This window comes from Haliotis cracherodii, unplaced genomic scaffold (genome assembly GCF_022045235.1).
Source record: "Haliotis cracherodii isolate W230 unplaced genomic scaffold, xgHalCrac1.p SCAF_7, whole genome shotgun sequence".
In the NCBI taxonomy this organism is placed as follows: domain Eukaryota; kingdom Metazoa; phylum Mollusca; class Gastropoda; order Lepetellida; family Haliotidae; genus Haliotis; species Haliotis cracherodii.
Window position 1 is genome coordinate 4,721,055 of NW_027266330.1, and position 12,809 is coordinate 4,733,863.

A 12,809-nucleotide genomic window follows, 5' to 3' on the forward strand; every position below is an offset into this window, starting at 1 on the left:
GATGTGTTTGGTAATTTGAGTAGAAAGCACAAGTGCACGAAGGGGTGGTATTTCAGATGACGAATGAAAGAAGACAGAAAGATTGTGACCCAAATTTAGTGACTGGTAGCCGTGTCGCACAGACGAATTTTTATTAAATGTATCTTCGAGAGTCAGTAAGAAACTAGAAATAACTGCCTTTGTTCTCTAAATCTCACCAAGTTTCAGCTTTCCCCTCTTCCTTTGTGGAATGAGGTTTCACATTTGTAAAATGATCTCTGTTATCTGTCTGTACCATCAACTTAACTGCCCTCACCCCCTGCAGTTTTCCCGTCCCATATTGCCAAGCAGGTGACCCACAAGGAGGAATACGGCCCTCCCTCAGTCAAGACTCATGAGTTATACTGTGCCTACCACAACAAGTTGTGAATACGTAGCCTTGCTGTGGCCAAACATTTTGTAACAATTTGGCAAACTTTGATATGTAAACAGCACATATAATTCAGTTTTATTTCATCTAAACATATCAGTTGAATCCCACTTTACCTTTGAAGATCCGGTTAAGAATAGATTTACCCATGCTTGCCGTTATAGGCGACTATGCTTGTCGTAAGAGGCGACTAAATGGATCGGGTGGTCAGGCTCGCTGACTTGGTTGATGCATGTCATTGTATCTCAATTGCGTTGATCGGTGGTCGTGATATCAATCACTGGATTGTCTGGTCCAGACTCGATTATTTACAGACAACCCGTCATATAACTGGAATATTGCTACGTGCGGCGTTACACAAAGAACAACAAAAACGGATCCTACTTATTTTGTGGATACCATAACAATAAATCAACCAATAGATCGTTTGAGCAAGCTAAATATAAAAAAAATAGTCGATAGTCATATTTCCCTCTGTTGGTCCCACGTGAAATGTTCTTCATGAATACTGTAAATCATGAAATTAACGCAATAATAAGTCAGCACATTGAGCATAGAGTATAGAAGAACCCTGGCCTCAAATGCGTCATGACATTTATGAGAGTAGCCTTGCTAAAATCACTGTAGTCTCACAACTTAATAATGTAGTATTGGCTGATAGACGTTCGACCGAATAATATCATTTGTTCAATCAACTGTTCATCTAATTTTCATTAATGTATGTTACATTGATAATATGTTCATGGGTTTCTTCTCTGAACGTATAGTGTTGAGGACTACTTCAGTTGAGGATAAATAACATAAATAATGATGATATTATTTTGATATTATTGTCATTATTATTCCTTCAGATCATTAAAAAGAGTTATTATGTTTCACATGAAACATAGAGAAAGAGGTATGGATATTGTGGAGATTGTTTTTTAGCATCGACATTATTAACATAATTCTTAAAGATGTTATGGTTTTTTTATGGTCTAATGACGCACTCATCAACTTAAGGATATTACAACATACATTTAGGTTCAGTTGTATTATTAAATTTGTTTTATTTTGCAAATTTTACAGAGACCTGACAAAGTAATATAAAAATGTATAGTCGCTATTTTTAAAAGTAAGCATATGTTAGATTTATCAACCGGAAATATTGCACACCAAAGGATAATTATATATCATGATACTATTCTATGTCGAAGTCAACTATATTTGTGTTTGCTATTGCTACATGATTGGTTATGACACGTATACGTCATGATAAAGCAATGAGAAATTGACATTTCATGATATAAGACAGCTTCGCGATAAATCGCAAAGAACAAAGAAGAAGGAAGCGATATTTATTTCACGATAAAAGCTTGTTCTATCATGACGTCATTTATGGAGATTCGAACATGCACTCGCAACTTGAAAACGTCGTAACTTTGATGTTATTAGTGAGAGGGAAGTGTCCAGTGAGTTGTTCCCAATAGATGTAGCTGGGGAAGGTAGATAAATGCAATGCCCGAACAATCGCATCAGAAAGTGAGAGCGAAATGTTAATCGGTATTGGGAGAAAAGGTACAGACGAGAAAATTGTGAGAATATGCGGGAAAGACCAAATTCAAACCCTCCTGTTCATAAAATAGATTTATCTGGCATTGCCGCGGTCGTACGTAATGTCGATATCTCATATAAGAAATAAACGAGTCGTGGTCGTTGTTTATCGTACAATAAACAACTCCCACTTGCGGTTTGTTTCTTAATTACATGACCATATTCCCTGACATATCACAGTTGATTATATCAGTTGACATAAACCCCAAAGCCGTTCCATCATCACAAGAAACCCTTGCCAAAAGTAGCGCCAACTGCACGATTCCGACAACACCAGGAGCATGCATGTTTCATTATTCACCTTATAAAATGATGACACTGGGTGCTCGCAAAAAGGCAGGCTCATCCCGGTCCACTAGTTGCACCCGCTACAAACACATGCAAAGGCAAACCAATTGTTCACCCGAAAAGGCACGGAAACACACGGTACAAGTCAAAATAGAGAATTGCATCAGACATCATTTTGGTCATTGATACGTCAAACCTGGAAATGCCAGCTACACGTCCAACATAAAGACCAAGCCACGACCCGTATCCTTTAAACCCGCCCAAACAACCCCCTGAGCACGAAGCGTGCATACATTTTCTCCTAACCTAAAGTAATCTATACTAGTTCTGAAGTAAATCGTATTTACCCGCATGAATCGCCTTATGTCATTTATTCCCGATGAACAGAGCATGCACACTTTCTGACAGTAATGTTGGGTAAGTCACGCACCAAACCTATACTCTCGATATACATGTTGCTCCTACTTAAAACACTATTGGGCTAACAAGATACGTATATTAAAGTGTGATGCTTTTCTGATGTGCTATCATTCTAATTCGAAATAAATGACATAAATAGTTAATGACATAAATAGATACCACTCACCCTTCAATATTTTTCAAGGTCGGGTTAATCACAAACATATTTGAATATATACCACATCTATACTTACATTTACTTATCTTTATACTTAGGTGTGTCTGTCATACAGACCCCGAAACAAATATGTCCAATACAGCTAAAATTTGGCAAAATGAAGAAAGTCTCTTGGCTCCTTCTTGTTATATTTTATAACTATTGTTTAACAACTGTTTTTTTCTGTAAAATATGTTCATTTCAGAGATTAGATGTTATTCTAGCATCACGTCTGTGGTACGTTCACTGCATCAGCGTTGACATAAAAACGATTTTTACATATATAAATACATACAGAGGAAATGCTTAGCATTTATCTTTTAAGGAAGAATGTGTGACTTGCTTAATACATATGTATGCGGACAAATATGTATGTACATTGTTATGTGTATGGGTGTATGCTTTTATATGTTTGTTCGTATACCAGATGCATTTAGACTTGACTTGAAACAAGAAGGCTTGGGTTTGCGTAATTTTGCTTGAATGGTACACCTGGGGAGCTGGCTGCCTGAGCGGGTTAAGTAATTATGTCATTTGTGAAGCTTGTAGCTAATCAGCATTATAGTATAAGGTTGGGGTGATTCAAAAATAGTTAGTTTTTTCTTTTTCTTGGGTGTTGGCCAGACCTTTATTTTAACCTCCTCATTTTTAACGTTAAAGTTCAGAACACTGTGTGAGAGATTGTATCCCATGTCGGGGCTTGTGAAACTGAACTAGAAATCATGCTGATATTTGCAAATGTGTACCTTGGAAAACTTGCATTGTGAACTTATGTGCAACTATGGATATATGTGTTTTCGTGGACCAAGGAGTGGAGTGAACAATCAAACATGGAAATCAGGGTGACTATATAAGTATACAATTTGCTGTAGCCCTTCGATGGTGACAGTATTGTACATGGTAGCCCAAGCCTAATTCTCCCATAGTAAACTTAGCTGTATTGATAATCTATCATGCATTGTTAATAAATATCTGTCTTAATTGTTGTGCGATCCTTTAATTGTGCGAATGGATTTGGAGTGTATCCCTTCGTTCCACTTCCACTCGTAAAAAACCTTTGGATGAATACAGATATACCTCCTTATAGATAGTGATCGTAGATGATTGTAGAACGTGCACGAAGAAAATGGAATAATTATATGAGTAATCGGGTAAATACCACGTTTATCAATATTCAGCCATGTTGCGATATTGGTTTCCAACATACAAGACGGACCATGAAATTATGACTTGAATTTGGACCTGGCTTTCTGAAAAAGAGCTTAAAGCACGAATAAAGATCATGAGATGAACTTATGTATACATCTGGGCATATATTTGCGTAGTATTACTACGTTAATTCATCAGTATATATGTATTTTGCGCAAAGGATATTGTAGATCGACGCTTACATGCGCATATAACCTATTCACCAGTGCTGTAATATTTCATTCATTTGTCTTTTGATATGTATAGATAGGAACATGGAGAGTCTGTCTGAAGAAATATAGACATGCATGGGGTCTTTTGGATACTTGTACTTCACAGTTAGACAAACGCTTAGTCTCTGAAAATACATTATTTTGGTTAAAACGAGAAACTATATTTAAATTTAAAATGAGCCCAAGTGAGATGGAAAACTCAGCCTGAACCCGTTGAACATCTAGGATTGTTTCATTTGGGGCTATAGCATTGCAGTAAGGCCTGGGCGGAAGGGAAAATAATATGGTTCAGGGACTGTGAGACAAACTACATCACGGTCTGTATCGCCGTCGTGATCTTTAGAGCTACGAAATTAGAGCCATCTGAAACAGCCACTCGACACCTGTTTGCACCCATCAGATACCAGTCACTGCTGTCACTACTCCTCTCTCCAAACGAAAAAAAACCCGAAAAATGTCGGAAGTGTATATTTTTAATCCTTCTAATTTACTATTTAGATACATGATTTAACTTAAAAGTAATTATATAGATATCTCTGATGCTGGTACCGTTTTGTCGCCATTGTGTAGCTATTGCGGAGTTATTATGAATATCAAATACATGTCTTGAAATATAGACTTGTAAAAGAGTTCATCAAAGAACCATATGCAGCCATTTAATTGGCGTGTATGGATATATTATCCATTTACTTATACACACTTATTATGGGCATATACAGAATTTCATTGTACCTTATTATTGAAAAAATACCCTTCAACAACCCATTCTTGTACTAAGGCGACTAACGTAATCGGGTGGTCAGGCTCGCTGACTCGGTTGATGCATGTCATCGTATCCCAATTGCGTAGATCGGTGCTCTTGATGTCAATAACTGGATTGTCTGGCCCAGACTGGATTATTTACAAACCGCCGTCATATCGCTGGTATAATGTTGAGTGCAGCGTTTAACAACCAACAATCAAACAAAAACTACTATTAAGGAAGAGTGCAGGACGACTTGCTTTATACATGATTATATATGTGGACATATATGTATGGACATTTGGATGATATAGATATACCTCCTTAAAGATAGTGTTCGTAGATGACTATAGAAAATGGAATAATTATGTGAGTAATCGGGTTAATACCACGTTTAGCAATATTCAGCCATATTGCGATATTGGTTTCCAACATACAAGACGGACCATGAAATTATGACTTGAATTTGGACCTGGCTTTCTGGTGTGATGTAACACCCCATAATCTAATGTAGAAAAAGAGCTAAAAGCACGAATAAAGATCACGAGATGAAACTTATGTATACATCTGGACATATATTTGCGTAGTATTACTACGTTAATTCATCAGTATATATGTATTTTGCATAAAAGGATATTGTAGGATCGACGCTGACATGTGCAAACAACATATTCACCAGTGCTGTTATATTTAATTCATTTCTTTTGACACATATCTACACGAGAAACTATATCTAAATTTGAAAGGAGCCCAAGTGGTATGGAAATTTCAGCCTGAACCTGTTGAACATCTAGGCTTGTTTCATTTCGGGCTATAGCATTGCCGTAAGGCCTGGGCGGAAGGGAACACCTGTTTGCACCCATCCGATACCAATCACAACTTCTCTTTCCAAACGAAAACACAATGTCGAAAAATGTCGGAAGTTTATCCTTCCAATTTTCTATTTAGATGTTTTAACTTTCAAGTAATTATATGGATCTCATGTATTATTGGTATCTGTGATGCTGGTACAGTTTTGTCGCCATTGTGTAGCTTTTGTGGATTTATTATGAATATCAAATACATGTCTTGAAATATGGACTTGTGAAAGAACTCATCATTGAACCATATGCAGTCTAACCCATTTAATAGGCGTGTATGGACATATTATCCATCTACTTATACACACCTATTACACATATGCAGAATTTCATTGTACCTTATTATTAAAAAGATTACCCATGAAGATCCGGGTCAGAATAGGCCTTCAACAACCCATGCTTGTTCGAAGGCGACTAACATGATCGGGTGGTTAGGCTCGCTGACTTGGTTGATGCAAGTCATCGTATCCCAGTTGCGTAGATCGGTGCTCTTGGTGATAATAACTGGATTGTCTGGTCCAGACTGGATTATTTACGACCCACCGTCATATAGCTGGTATATTGCTGAGTGCGGCGTTAAACAACAAACAAACAAAATCTATTATTTAAACACCTTCCAACAATGAGAAATTAAACTTATATTTCTATATATTCTGTTATATTTATAACATAATTTGATTCAATTATTGCGTTGCTTTCTTCCCTGTCATTCAATGTACATGTTCAACCCCCTAAACTTTTAATATTTCATTTTTCACAAATGGCTACGTTAGTGAGTTGCCTAGATCTCTCGTTACCTACTCACACGAACAGATTAAAATAATTTGTTTTACTGTCATATTTCTCTTTATCTGATTCATAATACGAAATTGATAATTCATTTATCACAGTATAGATCTTATTCGTTTATATCACTATCTGATGCTAAGTTTTTATTGCAGAAATTATAATTAATTCAAAATGTAGAAAGATACAATTTGCCATTATTTGACTTTTAAACAGTACAAAGTATAATGATCAGAATGCCTGTAACGGGTAGTATTTAAGAAAGAAATATTTGTCAATAAGTCCCATTTTTCAGATATGTCCTTCAGTAGTATTACTGTATATCTTCAAAGAGAGGTTTACATTGCAGTTATCATTATTTGTGGATAATTCAAAAAGCAACATAGAACATATATATGCTACCATGACGAAAGAATACAGAGTATACATAACTCGCAATTCTCCAAAAGAGATTTCAAATCACAATAACATATCTGATAATAAAGAGAGGTGGTAATGATTTAATCTCTACATTGTGCCCTTGTTCGTGAGCCCTTGTTCTATTCAGCAAACAGCCCCAAACCGAAACTCCACAACATATCCGATTACACTGATTCAGGCTGTCCCAGTTCTCTATGCGATACTGACGCCCGTTCGTCTCCCAGACCATAGAGAATAAATTAAAAATGAATCCAGCTCAAGTCTAGAACGATTTGGCAAGCCTAGATTGCCTCAATTCTATCCATGAAAGTAAGCATTAATAAAAAAAATATTGTTCTTGTCTGCTTCAGATTATATTTTGGAGAGACATATTTTTAACTAGGAAAATTGTACTGACACCGGCGCTGTCCCTATTGAAGCTATTTTTTAAGAATTTCGAATTGTCGTCCATTGTTCGATGTCAATACATCGATGACAAGTGAGGATATCATAAAGTAATCGTTGATGCCGCGCTACACTATAATAAAAATTATAATCAAGTTGACTGGTGTGTACATTACTACAGTGAACATGTACATGATCATGCCCTAATAATCAAATGCCGTAATGTCAAATACTAATATATTATTGTGTGATGAATTTAACTGGATTAGTGGTAACATGTGATATTAATATTCCATCAATTTCTCTCCTGGTTGGTCCATCCATATCTACAAAATGAACATAATACAATTAAAATGGAGCCTAGAACAGTTCCTCATTTCAGGCAAGGGCTGTGGAAATCTAGACTTTCCCAATCATTATAGACTTGAGTTGGTCTCATCTTTTACATTATTCTCTTGGGTCAACGCCACAGCTCATACCATACACTAACAAAACCAGATTGGCCCCCCGCCGGAGCTCCTAGACTTTGGTTATATCATCTAACATGGCCAACTCTGCTCTTAAGTAAACAAAAACCTAATCAGCGAGGGGTCCTTTATCATCCCTATGTGACTGCTTATAAAAATCTGATATCTTTTCCCAAAGACCTGGTTAATAATATATTTTCTGCTGAATATTCGAAACAGAGTGAGTGAGTTGGTACTACATATGTTTACGGATCTATTTTAAATGACTGCAGCGCTCCATTATGAAAACAAATTGTTTTAACACCGCTCTCAGTAGTATTCCAGTGATATATGACGGCGGTCTGTTGTATATGAAATAAATGCAAATTGAATCTTGAATCTTGAAAGTTGTAACATTTCCGCTAATAAGTATCACATGCAGTATACAGTATATCAACTGCAATATACTGTATACAACATGCAGTATACAGTGTGTCGCGAGCTCTGCGCTGGGCTGGAGCACACATTTCCTTCCCCTCTCCCTTTGGCAAACACCTCATGAGGGTTGCAACGAGGTCACAGATCAGGCGTGCACTCGTCAGTTGTCTAATGCGGTCAAGAGTAAGATCTTCCGGAAGACCACTGCACTAGAGGTATGTGGATTGTTGATGAGGTACTACGTCTTTGGAACTGGGAGTGAACACTAAGCACTTTTAGAGAAGAGCTCACAATAAAACGTTATTGACTCGCGGACGGACTTGTGTGTTCATTTCAAGACTTACATGTATCAGGTTGAATTTCTACGACAGATGTAACTTGGTTACCGCTTCCTAACTGTAACATTAACTATACTTTACGCCTTTTATACACATTTGCGACAATGCGACAACGAGACATATTTGGACCTTAAAAATGTCGCGTTACGGCATCGTCGCCCTTTTGTAAAATAAAGAAAAGGATTATTCAAAGAGCTACAATGCAAACACGCGACAATGCGACAAATGGCCAATTGTCGCGTTTTTGTTAATTTTGACACGTTTTGCTTGTTTTTGTAAGGGCGCCAATGCGACAATGCGACAACGCGACAATGTGACAATGTCCCTTCCATAGTGATCCGTGCAAATAAAACTGAGTTATGAAATAGAAATCTGACATGCCAATTAAAAGATAAAGTGTTGCAGCTTCTGATTTCATAGATCTTCAAGAAGGATTATCAAAACCTGGGATGGGTGATGAGTTCAACTGCATGCCGATACTATACGTTGTGATTAACAATAATGCTTCGAGTATTACGGAGTATTACGTGAATAAACATATTGTTTATACTCGTCCATGTTTTTGACGGACAATATAATTTACATGCTCGGTAAAAGTGAGGACGGGCATCATTGTGTGTTTCCGTGTTTTGTTCAGGTGAACAATTGACTTGTCCTTGCATGTGTTTGTGACGGGTGCCACTTGTGTGGCAGGATACGCTCACCTTTTCCCGAACACCCGTTGGATGGCCTGAACCAATTCGGATTTTAATCCCACATCAGTCTGATACATCGTGATATAACTGAAATACTGAAATACTGTACAGTTGAAAATGGTGTTTAATGTGATTACTGTAGTGTGTTACTGCAACTGTTCAAATGTTGTGCAGTGCTGTTATGTAATATAAAGAAAGCATATTCAATTATCAAATTGATGTAAATAGAATATACTTGCGTCAGTGTATTTTATAAACGCCCCAAACCGTAATCTAAACACATATAATAACAGATCATATACACGCATGGTGCCTTGACTTACTGCTAGCTTTAATAGGCCATCCCGGAATAAAATAGTCCCCCAAGTCAATTACAATGACAGAGCGTCGTAATACATTTACATCAAGTACAATACGTCAAAATGGCCGACACGATAAACGTGACGGAAGATATTTCCGAAGTTGTTAATTAACCTGTGGCTATTTCAAGCCTTTGTCATGACTGATCAACTGGCCGATCGTTGAAAGGTGATTGTAAAGATGTGTCAAATAGACACTAAGGTAAATTCATAGATTGCTGTAGATTGTCACTACGATAGTTTGGATGTTTTTTCGTTTGTTTTTTCTCTGGGATTGGTTGTAGAGAGGGTATCCTTAAACGGGCGTGCAACCACGATTCTGTAAGTAGTCGGATAATGGGTTGTGTTTCATTTGGTTATAATTATAACTAATTTTTTAATGTGAAGTTTACAAGATATACGGCTACGACGAGAGGTCGGTCACATGACGTTCTTCACGTGACTGTATTCTTGAAATGGCTACTTCTACATTCCTAGGGAAAACCCTTGGACTTCCCTGGTACGAATTCATACAGAAGCGTGGTTGCACGCCCGTTTAAGGATACCCTCGCTACAACCCATCCCAGAGAAAAAACAAAGCGAGGGTGTCCTTAAACGGGCGTGCAACCACGCTTCTGTATGTCGAAGTAGTCAGTGTTTACGCCATTTCAAGAATACAGTCACGTGAAGAACGTCATGTGACCGACCTCTCGTCCTAGCCGTATAACTTCACATTAAAAAAATAGTTATTATTATAACCAAATTAAACACAACCCATTATCCGATAGGGGTAACTGTTCATAGCCGAGGGATATGTTACCACAATAAACTTGGTAACATTGTTTGGTTTGACTTCTTGGCGCGTGCCTGAATTCCATTAACATGTTACATATCCTAAAACTGGCTTATCAGCAAATCTCGCTGCACTGCGCGCTAAAGATACTAGAGCAAGGCATGCCAGAAATACGAAACCTAAAGCTTTCGAAAGGAAGCCTTAGGAATCACGTGCGTCGGGGGACCAGCGCCATCTGATTGGCCGTTATCAGTTGTACGAGGCGGAGCAAAAAGCATCGTTTTTCCGTCCATTTTACGCTTGAAAAACTCGACCCTTTTCTGGACACTTTCTAGACGCTCACCAATTAATCAGTTTTAATCAGTTTTTAGTCGTTTTTCCGACCAATGACCATATACGGAAAAAAACGACGTTTTCGTGTTTGCAGTGTTGTCAGCAACATACACGTACTCGTGGATTGTCAGCACCATACACGTACTAGTGGATTGTCAGCAAACATGCACGTACTAGTGGATTGCCAGCAAACATACAAGTATTAGTGGAGTGTCAGCTCCATACACGTACTAGTGGATTGTCAGCTCCATACACGTAATAGTGGATTGCCAGCAACATACACGTACTGGTGGATTGTCAGCAACATACACGTACTAGTGGATTGCCAGCACCATACACGTACTCGTGGATTGCCAGCACCATACACGTACTAGAGGATTGCCAGCAACATACACGTACTAGAGGATTGCCAGCACCATACACGTACTAGAGGATTGTCAGCAACATACACGTACTAGAGGATTGCCAGCACCATACATGTACTCGTGGATTGCCAGCACCATACACGTACTAGAGGATTGTCAGCAACATACACGTACTAGAGGATTGCCAGCACCATACACGTACTCGTGGATTGCCAGCACCATACACGTACTCGTGGATTGCCAGCACCATACACGTACTAGAGGATTGCCAGCAACATACACGTACTAGTGGATTGCCAGCAACATACACGTACTCGTGGATTGCCAGCACCATACACGTACTAGTGGATTGCTAGCACCATACACGTACTAGTGGATTGCCAGCAACATACACGCACTAGTGGATTGCCAGCACCATACACGTACTCGTGGATTGCCAGTACCATAAACGTACTCGTGGATTGCCAGCAACATACACGTACTAGTGGATTGCCAGCAACATACACGCACTAGTGGATTGCCAGCACCATACACGTACTAGTGGATTGCCAGCAACATACACGCACTAGTGGATTGCCAGCACCATACACGTACTAGAGGATTGCCAGCAACATACACGTTATAGTTGGTTGCCAGCAACATAAACGTAGTAGTGTATTGTCATCACCATACAGGTACTATTTGACCGCCAGCAACATACACGTACTAGTGGATTGCCAGCACCATACACGTACTCGTGGATTGCCAGCAACATACACGTACTCGTGGATTGCCAGCACCATACACGTACTAGTGGATTGCCAGCAACATACACGTACTAGAGGATTGTCAGCACCATACACGTACTAGTGGATTGCCAGCACCATACACGTACTAGTGGATTGCCAGCACCATACACGTACTCGTGGATTGCCAGCAACATACACGTACTAGTGGATTGCCAGCAACATACACGTTATAGTTGGTTGCCAGCAATATAAATGTAGTAGTGTATTGTCAGCAACATAAACGTACTATTTGACCGCCAGCAACATACACGTACTAGTGGATTGCCAGCACCATACACGTACTCGTGGATTGCCAGCACCATACCGATACTCGTGGATTGTCAGCACCGTATGCGTACTTCTGGGCTTCCCACAGTAGTAAACGCCAAAGATCTGCATCACCGTCAGCGTTCCATCCACAACGGAAAGGTCAAATCATCGTTAAATCGATTCTTTGCACTGAATTACGTTCGTGAGATAATCATGAAGTAGATTTACCTCTTAACATTAGAATATGTTATACTTGCCATGACCGTTACGTGTAGAAGGGGAAACACGTTGTGTTGTCGGTTTGAGTCAATGTTATTTTCTTTGCCTTGTCTTGTTTGTCGTCTTGATTGATTTGCACGTCAGCCATTGCACCTTCACTCCGACTAGTCAACTATCTTATGTAATGTTTATTGTACGAGTGTAAGTAATCACTCAAGTTGATAGTTCCCTATGCTATATTGACTTCTTACAACATAATTACATGACAGATGTTTGTGGAATATTTAG